The sequence below is a fragment of the Bos taurus genome, chromosome 29 (genome assembly GCF_002263795.3).
Source record: "Bos taurus isolate L1 Dominette 01449 registration number 42190680 breed Hereford chromosome 29, ARS-UCD2.0, whole genome shotgun sequence".
Lineage (NCBI taxonomy): Eukaryota > Metazoa > Chordata > Mammalia > Artiodactyla > Bovidae > Bos > Bos taurus.
This window is the reverse complement of record NC_037356.1, coordinates 19,432,219-19,447,798: the sequence shown is the minus strand read 5'-3', so window position 1 is coordinate 19,447,798 and position 15,580 is coordinate 19,432,219.

The following is a 15,580-nucleotide window of genomic DNA, read 5'->3' as shown; positions in this document are numbered from 1 at the left end:
CCTGGAGGGAGGGCTTGGCAATCCCCACTCCAGTATTCTTGCCTGGAGAATACCATGGACAGAGGAGCCTGGCAGGCTATAGTCCATGTCACAAAGAGCTGAACACGACTGAAGCGACTTAGCATACAAGGACGCATAGTAAAAAATGCATACAACTTTATTTAATTGCTCACTTGATCATTATTTATCTGTCCACATAAGAACTGAAGAATCATAAAAGAAAGACCAAGGTTGTTTTGTTCATTGACGTGTTCCTAAAACATACGGCAGTGTCCAGGTGTAGCAGAAATAAATGCACTAAATATTTATTAAATAGATTAAATGAGAGGAAATAAACTAACCATGCCCTCACAGTTATTATTATCTTAAAGCTATTTATTATTCTCTCAGTAGGAAATAGGACAAAGGCATTTACAAATGTCCAAATATTCTAGCAAGGAAAAAAAGTGTTATTTGTTTCTTAGACTCCTGCTTAGCAAAGACCAACATGGTCTGTCCTCTCTTCTAGAGAAACTGAAAATATCATTTACATGTAAATAAACAGGGAATTCCTTCAGGTCACAAGCAAATGATGTGTAAGTTTATGGGTACTTTCTCCAGCAAAGAATCCATATCTCATTTTATGAGACTGTCAAAGATTTGAATATGAACATTTAAGTACATTTTAATTACTGCCTTCTTATATAATATATTTATTTTATCGTGGTTTTAGATATATAACTACTTGTAGAATTTACAGGATGACGGCTTAAATAGCTGAACTTTAATTTCCTAGATTAACAATATTTTTATTAAATATCTGCTTTGTACAAGTATGGAACAGAGGATAAATAAGGAGACTAATACACATCCAGTGACTTGCAATAGAGATGTTTGTAATACAAAAAAAAATTATTTTTAATAGTCTGCTCACAGTGCTGCTGCTCAGTATATATTATTTCTCATAAATAGAGATAATGCTTCACTGTTTAGAGTGATCTAGCAGCATTTGCTACTTTATGAATTAAGCTTCATTTTTTCCATATGCTTGGAAAATCAGAGACTGGACTCTCAGTAATGTTACTAACAATATACAAATATGATGTTTTATTCATTGTATTATTGAGGCAACTACAAAATGGCCCAGAACTTGACAATGACTTTAATAATCTGTGGCCTTCTCAACTCAATAACTTATCAACTTTGATTGTCCCAGCAGATTTTGTGACTAATTTTAGGAAGTAATCTCAAGCAGGATACCATGCAAGTGGATGTATTGTTCCTTCTCCATCACCACCTTCAAGATTAGAGATGCAGCTCTTCCTGAACTTGTGATGGGAAGACTGATATATAACTAAATAAAATACAGCACAATTTAAAATTGGGATGTGACTAAGCATTATGAAGGATAAGGGGATAATCTAATTTTAATTGTAGCTAAGGGATCCAGGAAGACTGTATTTAGGAAGTACACTTAAGTACACTTAAATCAGTCCATTTATAAGAGACAAATACATACATCAGTCTATTTATAAGAGACAAATGCATGCATACATACTCCAAGGGCTAAACCTTATACATAAAATTTATGCCTGCAGTCATAATAAGGAATCTGGCATAAGTCTTAGCCTCCCCCTCCAAATAATAAGAAAACTGGGAAATAAATTTTTGAAACTTTTTCTTAAACACTGAAAAATAAGAATTGCAGGGCTTTGATTTCTAAGAGAAAGGAGAAAAGAATGAGGTGAGCCCCTATGATCAACCCTGGCTTTCTGCCCAAAGATGCTTTCTGAGCCACTGCACAAGGATGAGGATCCGAACATAACACAGTGCTTTCCCTAAGTTGACAGGAGAAGTCTGTAGTGTAGAAAGGCAGAAGTGGCCAGATGAGTAGAGCACACGGGTTATTTCCTAGAGGATGGAGTTACTCAGAAAAGTGGCTCCATAAACTTTCATAACCCTACCTTACCCCACCTTTGAATCTGTTGCTGAATATTATGCACAGGAAGTCGAAGTGAGTTTCCCAGAAAAGAAACAGATGGATCCTCTAACTTTGATAAAGTCACTTGCATAATGAGACATTACAATCCTTACCAAAGACCTGCCCCCAACCCTAAAAAAGGCAAACAAAAATGTATGTATTTTAATGTTTAACGTTTTTGCATAAACTTATTTTTTTTTGTTATTAACAAATAGAAGGTATATATAACAATTTTAATGTTTCTGTTTGTCTTTTTTAGGGTTGAGGGTAGGTCCTCTGTCATGTGAAGCATGAACTTCCTGATGTTCAAGCTGGTTTTAGAAAAATCAGAGGAACCAGAGATCAAATTGCCAACATCCTCTGGATCATCGAAAAAGCAAGAGAGTTCCAGGAAAACATCTATTTCTTCTTTATTGACTATGTCAAAGCCTTTGACTGTGTGGCTCACAATAAGTTGTGGAAAATTCTTCAAGAGATGGGAATACCACACCACCTGACTTGCCTCTTGATATACCTATATGCAGGTGAGGAAGCAACAGTTAGAACTGGACATGGAACAACAGAGTGGTTCCAAATAGGAAAAGGAGTACATCAAGGCTATATATATATAAGTCACCCTGCTTATTTAACTTATATGCAGAGTACATCATGCGAAATGCTGAGCTGGAAGAAGCACAAGCTGGAATCAAGATTGCCGGGAGGAATATCAATAACCTCAGATATGCAGATGACACCACCCTTATGGCAGAAAGTGAAGAACTAAAGATCTTCTTGATGAAAGTGAAAGAGGAGAGTGAAAAAGTTGGCTTAAAGCTTAACATTCGGAAAATGAAGATCATGGCATCTGGTCCCATCACTTCATGGCAAATAGATGGGAAACAGTGATGACTTTATTTTTTGGGGTTCCAAAATCATTGCAGATGGTGACTGCAGCCATGAAATTAAAAGATGCTTACTCCTTGGAAGGAAAGTTATGACCAACCTAGATAGCATATTCAAAAGTAGAGACATTACTTTGCCAACAAAGGTCCATCTAGTCAAGATTATGGTTTTTCCAGTAGTCATGTACGGATGTGAGAGTTGGACTACAAAGAAAGCTGAGCACCAAAGAATTGATGCTTTTGAACTGTGGTGTTGGAGAAGACTCTTGAGAGTCCTTTGGACTGCAAGGAGTTCCAACCAGTCCATCCTAAAGGAGATCAGTCCTGGGTGTTCATTGGAAGGACTGATGCTGAAGCTGAAACTGCAATACTTTGGCCACCTGATGTGAAGAGCTGACTCATTTGAAAAGACCCTAATGCTGGGAAAGATTGAAGGCAGGAGGAGAAGGGGACGACAGAGGATGAGAGATTTGGATGGCATCACCGACCCAATGGACATGAGTTTGGGTAGGCTCTGGGAGCTGGTGATGGTCAGGGAGGCTTGGCATGCTGCAGTTCATGGGGTCGCAAAGAGTCAGACATGACTGAGTGACTGAACTGGACTTCTGTCAAGATTGTAATGCTTTATTATGCCTATGACTTTCTCAATACTAAAGGATCCAGCTGTTTCTCTTCTAGGGTACTCAGTTTGATCCCCTGTGCATAATATTCAGCAACAGATTCAAAGGTGGGGTGGGGTAGGGTTGTGAAGATATAGAAACCTTAATATACATATAAATATATGTACATTTCTAGCATTTATGTTTCACTCTTAATTCCATATCCCATGTTTAGAGCTTTTCTGACATACTGAATATTCTCAGTCCAATGTTTTTGTTATAATAAATGAAATATGACTTCCTATTTCGGAGAAGGCAATGGCACCCCACTCCAGTACTCTTGCCTGGAAAATCCCATGGGCATAGGAGCCTGGTAGGCTGCAGTCCATGGGGTTGCTAAGAGTTGGACACGACTGTATGTCTTCACTTTCACTTTCATGCATTGGAGAAGGAAATGGCAACCCACTCCAGTGTTCTTGCCTGGAGAATCCCAGGGATGGGAGCCTGGTGCACTGCCATCTATGGGGTCGCACAGAGTTGGACATGACTGAAGTGACTTAGCAGTAGCAGACCTCCTATTTATGAAGACAATCATACATCTCTGAAGGCACCATCTCTTTGACTTGTCAGTAGTCAGTGTATGATTATCAAACAATTAGGACAACTTTTGTAATATCCTTTTATTATGCCTATATAAAATGAAAAGTGAAAGTTACTCAGTCCGACTCTGCAATCCCATGGACTATAGCCTGCCTGGCTCCTCTGTGCATGGAATTCTCCAGGCAAGAGTACTGTTATGGGTTACCATTTCCTTCTCCAGGGGATATTCCTGACTCAGGGATCAAACAAAGGTCTCTTAATTTGCAAGCAGATTCTTATCAACTGAGCCACTATGGAATCCCATTTGTCTATATAAGCCTGCTGATTTATATTGTCTGACTTTAATATCTGATGAGCAAATATACTGTTAAAGCAAAGTAAACAATCTTATAACAAAGAACTGGCTGTATAACTTCAGTGGTCATTCCTATCTCAAATGTGTATGAATCTGTAATTTTTCTTTGAGTTTAAATCAACTCTGATGATACAGCTGCTAAAAATCTCATGTGGTTAGTACCCATTTTGCCAGAAGTTTAGGTAAGCCTTTCAAAATCTTTGAAATTTTATTGCTTTCCATTATAATATATATTATATTTTTTTTGAGTTTGATATTTTTTTAGTCTTCTTTACTTCTAAAATAAATAGTCAAGAAGGTCAATCTCTGTTCATTTCTCTTTTAACCTATCCATGTGTGCATTCATGCACTTCTCTTTTATAAATAAAATACTAGAGGGAGCTTATAGTTTAATCACATATTATATAAGGTTTTTAAAAAAACATAAGGTGAGGAACCTAGGAAATATAAGCCTTTAAAAATGTTGGGAAGTTGTATAAATGAAGCATGATGACAAGACCACTAATATTTGCTGCAGTTGGGTGGTGGATATTCAATATAGTCTGTTTTTACACTGAATAAATTTGGAACTTCCATAATAAAAAGACTTTTCAAAATTTATAAAATTTATAATTAGAATAATCTGGTCTTAAGTCTCAGGTCTACCAATGACTAGCTATGACCTTGAACAAATTTCCAAATTTCTTTTTGAAGCTCAATGTCATCATCTCTAAATTAAGATAATGTTCCCTTATAAAATAGTTCCATAAAAATAAGATAGATAATTTATTCCACCTTCCAAGCACAGTTCAGGGCCTCAGTTTATCCATATAGTGTCTTTCTGTTAACTGAAAGATTCCCTTCCCCAAGACATCTTACTGCCATTAAAACATAATTTGAATATCTGCATTTGACTACAATATGAATAGAGTGCCAGTGTTGTGCAATACACAGCATGCTCAGCTATATGCAGCATCATTAAGCTGTCACAAAGTGATCACTAAATGCATCATTATTATAATTATCCTTTGTCAACAAAGTCATATAAGGTTGGAAGGAATTGGGGACACTGACATTACACATCAATTAGTACATGGAGAAGGAATTTCTGTCTTGAGACTCTGACCCTGACTTGATCAACTTTGTTTTCAGATATCCAAAATTGCCTTAGTAAAACCACTTTTGTTAGTCTGGAAGTGAGAACAATGTACCACAGCTCTATCCACCAGCCTCTCCATGAAAAAGTACTGGAGGCTCCTTTGACCTCACAGAACACTTTCAAGGCTGTCTTTCTGATTTTTATCCCTAATTGTCCCTTTTCCCCCACTATTAAGTTTTTCCCTTTAATGCAGCTGCTTCAAATCATTTTTATCAGAAAAAAATGAGATATTTAGATAAACACAATAAATACAAAAGCCATTTGAAATGGAAAATTGCAAAATTTCACATTTTCTGGAATTGCTGAGCAGAGATAGAGTCATTTTATGAATTGTGAGATTGCACTGAGTAGAATACTAATGAGATATGGAGACTTAGCATACTTTATAACATGTCACTGCTATACTTTGTGGAATTGAGATTAGAAGACAGCACAAGTGGTTTCCACTGACTATTATGCAATGAATGATATTATTCTCAATATGATTATATCTCTACTTTGTAACTCCTTGAACCAAAGTCACACCTCTTAAATCAACATAAAATACTGAGCTGAGAGCTGAGAATATATTGTTATTTCGACCCTCTATTTTTATTGACCTAAAACCCACTTAGAAAGTAATTTATTAACTATAGATATCTTGTTATAGCTGTAGAATGTAATTTACTTAGATGCATACTTTATACTTGAAATTTAATCCTCAGAGTGATCCTAGAAATTAGATACAGCTTCATCCCTATATTCAGTAGGGTAAGATGAAACTTACACTTTGACATGTGCACTACATACATTTATGTAATATAATCACTCTATTAATATAAATATATTTACAATCTTAGATAACATTTAAAAAGAACACATCTTCCTCCTCTCATTGTTCTGCTTTGACTTCAGGTTAATTAAACATTTAACAGACTCATGGATATGGGGAGAGGGGAGGAGAGGGTGAGATGCATGGGTAGAGTAACATGGAAACTTACATTACCATATGTAAAATAGATAGTCAATGGGAATTTGCTATATGTCTTAGGAAACTCAAACAGGGGCTCTGTATCAGCCTAGAGGGGTGGGATGGGGAGGAAGATGAGAAGGAGGTTCAAGAGGGAGGGGATATATGTATAACTATGGCTGATTCATGTTGAGGTTTGACAGAAAACAACAAAATTCTATAAAGCAATTATCCTTCAATTAAAAAATAAATTTTAAAAAATTAATGGCCTCTTATATCAATGTACCATTTTCATAATATTATACACTCTATTTCTGCTGCTGCTGCTAAGTCGCTTCAGTCGTGTCTGACTCTGTGCGACCCCATAGGCGGCAGCCCACCAGGCTCCTCTGTCCCTGGGAGTCTCCAGGCAAGAACACTGGAGTGGGTTGCCATTTCCTTGTCCAATGCATGAAAGTGAAAAGTCAAAGTGAAGTTGCTCAGTCATGTCTGACTCTTAGCGACCCCATGGACTGCAGCCTACCAGACTCCTCTGCCCATGGGATTATCCAGGCAAGAGTACTGGAGTGGGGTGCCATTGCCGTCTCCCTTAATTATTTCTAGTATTTTTAAATTTAAAACAGAGAGAATGCATCTAAAAGCATCTCTCTATTTTGAATTTTGGGCTTTTAGTTGTAATTTTAGAGTTATTTCCTAGAATTAGCTTTCCTGAGTAGAGCATTTGAATTTCTGCATAACAACTCTTTTAAAAAGAATATACCAATTTACCATAGAAACAGTAATATAACTATGGTCCTATGGACTTCATGATAACAACTATATTTATTTGGTTAGAGTAAAACCAATGCTGGGATATTGTTTTAAATACACATTTCTTTTGATCATCCACAAGGGTGATTTACTATTTGCCTTTCAAATGTTCACTGCCTGTTTGTACCCATTTACCTTTTCAAAATTCACCACTAAGCGTGAGCTATCTATTTAATCTTTTTCTATGTTTCATAGTATTTTCAAAGAGGAAAAAATACATTTAAAAAAGCAAACAAACAAAAAAATACTGTTCCACTAGTACACATTCAGAGTTTCCATGATGCCAGTTTTCTAACTGACTAGGCTTAAATGGGTTAAATATATGGAACAATGTGTTCTACTAGAGGAACACTCAGATTCTTAGAGCAGGCCTTGTTGTTGTTCAGTCACGTCCAACTCCTTGTGACCCCATGGACTGCAGAGCACCAGGCTTCACCATCCTTCACTGTTGCCTGGAGTTTGCTCAAACTCATGCCCTTTGAGTCGGTTCTGCCATCCAACCATCTCATTCTCTGTCACTGCCATCTCTTCCTGCCCTCAATCTTTCCAGCATCAGTGTCTTTTCCAATGAGTCAACTTTTAGCACTCCAGATCCATTTATATAAACAATATTTAGCACTGTTTGATTCCTATGTGATCAAAATGGCATTCTTATGATTTCGGCCTCTCCTGTATGTGGCACTTATACCACGTGTTGCTTTCTGCTGGGAACATTGTTCTCAACTTTCCTGCAACTGGAACAGATCTCAGCATATCAGAACTCCACCAACACTTTCTCTCTTTTCTTTTTTTTTTATAAATACTTATTCAGTATCCTGCTCCTTAGAAGAAAAGCTATGACAAACCTATACAGGGTATTAAAAAGCAGAAATATTACTTTGCCAACAAAGGTCCATATAGTCAAAGCTATGGTTTTTCCAGTAGTCATGTATGGATGTGAGGGTTGGACCATAAAGAAGGCTGAGCAGTGAAGAATTGATGCTTTCAAATATGGTGCTAGAAAAGACTCTTGAGTCTCTTGGATAGCAAGGAGATCCAACTAGTCAACCCTAAAGGAAATCAACCCTGAATATTCATTGGAAGGACTGATGCTGAAGCTGAAACTTCAATACTTTGGCCACCTGGTATGAAGAGCTGACTCACTGGAAAAGACCCTGATGCTGGGAAAGACTGAAGGCAGGAGGAGAAGGGTACTAGAGAGACAAAGTGGTTGGATGGCATCACCAACTCAATGGACATGAGTTTGAACAAACTCCAGGAGATGGTGAAGGACAGGGAAGATTGGCATGCTGCAGTCGGGTCAGACATGACTTAGCAACTGAACAATAGCAATCTCAGTATTCAGTTGATCTTTCTAAAAGGCAGACAATTTAAGCCAATAGAGAAAAAATTATTCTGCTACAGCAATTATAGATCCACACTTCAAAACACATTAAATAACCTTTGCTTGCTTTGCAGCACACACAAAATTTAACTCTAAATATATCATGAATCTAAATGTGAAACCCAGAACAATAAGCCTTTAAAACAAAATATATAAGATTTTTTTTGCGACCCTGGTTTAAGACATTATTTCTTACAATTCAAAAACATGCATAAATTTAAAAATGATAAGTTCAATTTCATTTAATTTGAAAACTTCTTTCTCAAAAGATACTATTGAGAAAATTAAAAGGCAAGTGAACAATTGGAGAAATTTTAACAGATATATATCTAATAAAAAATATTTTACTAACATGTACAAAGAATCCTCTTAATGCAATAATAATAAAAATACATCAATTTGCATATATACTTCATATAATAAGGTATATTAGTGGCTTATAAGCACATGAAAAATCATTGTAAATCATTAGTCATCAGCAAAATCTAAATTAAAACCTCAATGTGATTCTTCTACATATTTATTAAAGTAGATAAAATTTAGGAGAATGATAATATTTTGCATTGGCAATGATATGAACCAACTGGAATGTATATATACATTGCTTTTGGGAATATATAATTGTAGAAACACTTTAAAAAGAGTTTAGGAATTTCTTAAATGTTAGACACATACTTATACAACTTATAAATCATACTATTGAATTTTCAGTGAGAAGAATCAATATCTTAGATCAGACAATTAAAATATGTCAACTCAAAGAATTGGTCATAACTATTTATACTGGCTGCATTCATAGTTCTCTAAAATTGGAAACACATTAAATGTACTTCAACTGGTAAATATTAAAAAGTAAATTGTAATATATAGTGAAATTCTACTCATAAATCAACATGAAAATTTACTGCTATACACAGAAACATGGATAAATCTCAAAATATCATGCTGAAGTGAAATAAGCCACATATAATGGAGATACCATATGATGCCATTGATACAGACAATCAGAAGACAAATGTAACTATAGTGACATTTAGGAGACTTATCAGTTGCTTAAGATTGGAAGTAGAGATTCCAAGTGGGAAAGAACACATGGAAGTTTTGGGGAGTAATGGAAGTATCCTATTTCTTGACTGTGATGGTGACTTGACTCTATACACTTGTCAAAAGTTACTACTACGCACTTGAAATGGATGTGTTTATTACATATTAATTTCAGTCAATAAATGTGATACTATCAATTTCTTAAATTTCCAGAAGGCAGAGATAAAAGACTCCTCTCCCATTTCATGCCTAGTTGGCTTCTATATAAATCCATAATATGCCTAGATTGTTAACCTACCTCAACTTTTTCTTTGGGTAGTTTATTCTACAAATCTTACTCTGTTTTTGGGTCAAACAAAGTTTAACTTTGGGTTACTGGATCTGCAGTAATCACCTGGCACTTTAATACTATTCTCTCCCCCTGGGCGATTCCTAATTCAACTTCCTGTAGGCTTTTAGGTTTTCACAACTCCTATTGTTATGTTAAAAAAAAAAAAAAAAAACATTAGCTCAGTTAAGCAGAAAGAAGTGTGCTCATCTTCTCCTTCCAGAACACCAAAATTGCAATTACTTGCTGAACTAGCAGCAAGAGGAGGACGTTGGAACCCACCAAAAAAAGATACCCACATCCAAGGACAAAGAAGAAGCTGCAATGAGATAGTACAAGGAGTGCAATCATGTTAAAATCAAATCCCATACCCAATGGATGGGCGACCCACAAAGTGGAAAACAGTAATGCCAAAGAAGTTCTCACATTTTTGCAAAGGTTCTTGGACCCACATCAGTTTTTTCAGTTGGGAATCCCCAGGGAATCTGACTTTGAAGGCGAGAGGGCTTTGATTATAGAACTTCCTCATGACTGAGAGAAGCAGAGACTCTTGGAGGGTACAAACAAAACCGTGTGCACACCAGGACTCAGGGGAAAGGAGCAGTGACTCCACAAGAGAACCTGCCTGTGAGTGTTTGAGGGTCTCCTGTGGAGGTGTCAGTCAGCAGTGGCCTGCTGTGGGGACAGTTCAGTTCAGTCACTCAGTCCTGTCCAACTCTTCGTGACCCCATGAACTGCAGCACGCCAGGCCTCCCTGTCCATCACCAACTCCCGGAGTCCACTCAAACCCATGTCCATTGAGTCAGTGATGCCATCCAACCATCTCATCCTCTGTCATCCCCTTCTCCTCCTGCCCTCAATCTTTCCCAGCATCAGGGTCTTTTCAAATGAGTCAGCTCTTCACATAAGTGGCCAAAGTATTGGAGTTTCAGCTTCAACATCAGTCCTTCCAATGAACACTCAGGACTGATCTCCTTTAGGATGGACTGGTTGGATCTCCTTGCAGTCCAAGGGACTCTCAAGAGTCTTCTCCAACACCACAGTTCAAAAGCATCAATTCTTCAGCACTCAGCTTTCTTCACAGTCCAACTCTCACATCCATACATAACCACTGGAAAAACCATAGCTTTGACTAGATGGACCTTTGTTGGTGAAGTAATGTCTCTGCTTTTGAATATGCTGTCTAGGTTGGTCATAACTTTCCTTCCAAGGAGTAAGCATCTTTTAATTTCATGGCTGCAGTCACCACCTGCGGTGATTTTGGAGCCCAGAAAAATAAAGTCAGCCACTGTTTCCACTGTTTCTCCATCTATTTGCCATGAAGTGATGGGACCGGATGCCATGATCTTAGTTTTATGAATGTTGAGTTTTAAGCCAACTTTTTCACTCTTCTCTTTCACTTTCATCAAGAGGCTCTTTAGTTCTTCTTTACTTTCTGCCATAAGGGTGGTGTCATCTGCATATCTGAGGTTATTGATATTTCTCCCGGCAATCTTGATTCCAGCTTGTGCTTCCTCCAGCCCAGAGTTTCTCGTAATGTACTCTGCATATAAGTTAAATAAGCAGGGTGACAATATACAGCCTTGATGTACTCCTTTTCCTATTTGGAACCAAATAGTGCGGGGACAGGGGCACTGGTAATAACAGTCCTGGGAGGCACATGTTGGCATAAGTCCTCTTGGAGTTTACCTTCAGCCGTATCATAGAGCCTGTGGACTCCAGGACTGGGCTGCCTTGAGCCAGACAACTAGTAGGGAAGGAGAACAGCCCTACCCATCAGCAGAAAATTGGATTAAAGATTTACTGAGCATGGCCCTGACCACCAGAGCAAGACCCAGTTTTATCCACAGCTAGCCCTTCCCATCAGGAAGCTTACACAAGCCTCTTATCCACATCCATCAGACAGAAGAAGGAAGAATACATCCTACAGCCTCCAGAATAAAAACCATAATCACCGAAAGCTAACCAAAACGATCACATGGATCACAGCCTTGTGTAACTCAATGAAGCTATGAGCCATGCCATATGGGGCCACCCAAGATGGATGGGTCATGGTAGAAAGTTTTGATAAAACGTGGTCCACTGAAGAAGGAAATGGCAAACTACCCCAGTATTCTTGCCTCAAGAACCCCATGAACAGTATTAAAATATCTGTACCTTAATTGAGGATAGGGCAGGCAACAGCTAATCTGTCTTGTAGAAACCTGGAGGACGGGTAGGAATTTTTCAGTTTTAGGGAATTGGAGGTGGGGAGATCATATGAGCCATCAACATGATAAGGCTTTAAGTAGTGTTTGGTATTCTATCTATTGTAAACAGATAAAGGATAGAATTAAAAAAAAATACTCAAGAGAGTCTGCAACATTCTTTCTAGAAGAACCTACATAATAGATATTGTTGTAAGATTTTTTAAAATGCTATGTCTATTTAGAGGCTTCCCAGGTGGTTCGGGGGCTTCCCTGATAGCTCAGTTGGTAAAGAATCCACCTGCAATGCAGGAGACCCTGGTTCGATTACTGGGTCAGGAAGATCCACTGGAGAAGGGATAGGCTACCCTCTCCAGTATTCTTGGGCTTCCCTTGTGGCTCAACTGGTAAAGAATCTGCCTGCAATGCGGAAGACCTGAGTTCAATCCCTGAGTTGGGAAGATCCCCTGGAGAAGGGAAAGATACCCACTCCAGTATTCTGGCCTGCAGAATTCCATGAACTGTGTAAGGTCACAGAATCACAAAAAGTCAGACACGACTGAATGACTTTCACTTTCACTTTTCAGGTGCTTTGGTGGTAAATAATCTACCTGCCAATGGAGAAAACTCAAACTCAATCCCTGGGTCAGGAAGATCCCCTGAGAAGGAAATGGCAACCCACTCTTGGCTGGAAAATCCCATGGACTGAGGAGCCTGGTGGGCTACAGTCCATGGGGTCACAAAAGAGTCAGACAACTTAGCAACCTAAACAACGTGTCTATTTAAAATTTAATTTCCAAAATTGTTCCTATTCTATAATTTATGTAAACTAGATATTTATAGTCATTCATGACCTGAGGAAGATTACATTTCTGAGATGTGAATCAGAGCTTTGCAGTTTACAATGCCATAAAGGAGAAGCCTAACCATAATGCCATGAAGTAAAGTGAAGTCAAGTCGCTCAGTCGTGTCCGACTCTTTGTGACCCTATGGACTGAAGCCTACCGGGCTCCTCCGTCCATGGGATTTTCCAGGCATGAGTACTGGAGTGGGTTGCCATTTCCTTCTCCAGAGGATCTTCCCGACCCAGGTCTCGAACCCGGGTCTCCCGCAGTGTAGGCAGACGCTCTACCGTCTGAGCCACAAGGGAAGCCCTGGATGCCATAAAGGAGAAGCCTAACCATAATGCCATAGCTGAGAAGAAATATTTTTATTTTTTGTATCTCTCTGTTCATGATTAAAATCCATAATAGAGCATATGTTGAGGGAAGATTATGTTAGGAGCCAATCCTCTTTCTCTATTAGCATAATAAGAGGATATAAGTTTCTGTAGTGAGAGGCATTCTCCCCAATAATGTCATATAACATGAGAATCAGGAATAATTTTCTATCAAAGAAAATCAATATATTAAGCAAGAGAATGGATGCTGAGCCCTCACTAAAAATTGCTAAACAACCACAACAGAGATCACAGGATAAGTAAACCTTTTCCATTCCCCGAGTTAGCTCAGTATTCTATGTAATATAAAAGCCACAGCAACACTAAATATGTTCAGGGAGAACAGTCTTATAACAGGTAGACACGTTTACCAGCTATTATGATTTAACTTTGCCTCTACTGCCTCTACTGCTTTCTGAAGGTTTCCATTTTAAAAGAGGTCATTTACAAAACTTCATCCTGTTTGATATACCAGAACAATAATAAAGTGATTAAACCTTATCTCCCATGATTATGGGTTGGGAGTGTTTTTTCTTTGAATCACCAAACTGTACAGGCAAACATACAGATTTCTAACTTGATCCATGCACAGAGGCATGGATTTTTCACAATGAATTCCAATATTAAATACAGTGGCTATTTAAAAGGAAAGGAAAATGATAATGACACAACATGCATTGATCATGATATTTGAAGGTCTCTTCATCCTACTTAAATTTGCACAATAAAATAAACCCCAAAGAGGTCTGAGGTCTTGAGAATTCTGCTTTGCTTTAAAGATAATTGACAGTTGCTATTGAATATTATTATTTAACTTCTTTTTATTTTAATTGAGTTTTAGTTGATCTATCATTACTATGATGGCAACTACTTAAATATTGAAGGATGACATATATCTCTTGATTCTGGAAGAATCACTCACACACACAAACACACAGCACACAGCTTACTGTTCCAGTGTAAGGATTCCAAGATATAGCTGCCTGTATAAATAATCTCATTGGATTTACAAGGGCAACTGCTGCCAAATTTTCTGATCTTGATGAATTACAAAATGAGGCAGTGAGTGGGAGATAGGTTTATTGTAAGAAATGTTTTGTCACACTCCAAATTTTGGAAATTCTGCTATAAGTTTCAGAATTAGGAGATAAAATTACTCTAGTGACTTTACCAAAGGAATTAATTGCCATGCCTGACAGCAAATAGCGTTGAAAATTTCTCAGAGAATCATTTCTCTGCTCATTAGCATCTTCAAAATGAATTAGCTCACAGCCACTTGAATGGAATGCTACAGTGCATTCTCACTATGGCATATAAAGATCAAGGTTTCCTATTTTTGGTTTCATGCATAATTAACCGATTCAGAGAATAAGTCAGAAGAATTCATTCATATGTTTCCCTTCTCACCATTTTAGAGATGCCTAAGGGAAAAATGCATGACCCCCAAGTCACTTGACTCATTGAAGACATACTGAAATTTATGTGTTTAGAGTGTCAACAAATTCCACAGCAAACTAGCAGAAACAAAGCCTTCATGTGTATATATGTGTGTGTGTGTTTATTTTTTGCTTGTTTTAAGACAGTGGGCTGAAAATTCCAGAATCAAGAGATATATGTCATCCTTCAATTACTTTCCTCTTAACTTCCTTGTCTGACCAAGGAGGTGATTTAGAACACATGGTGATTGATGACTCCCTTTAAGCACAATATATCACTGCTCTTCCCAGACATTTCCAGTGATGAGTAGAAATCTTGCATGTGTAGTCCAACCTAAGGGAATGATTGAATCATTTGGAAGAAACTTAGAAATGTATAGAGGTGCCATAACTGATATAAAGTGAAGGGGATGTGCTGCCATTTTCTGAAAGAGACCTGATTGTGCAAACTTTCAGCCACACCATTTATGTGTTTGAGAGAAGCTGTGATAAAGAAAAAAGTAGTGGTTTTCTGCACAAAGAGACAGATGATCAGAACTGATAGCACTTCTATTTTATAAAGGATAATTGGCCTATGTTAGAAAGCATCTCAAGTCACTTTCATAATTAGACTGGGAAATGACTTCTTTCTGCCAGAGGATTTGTGCCAATGACTTGAATCCATACTTCTGGCCACTATTTATCCTTCCTG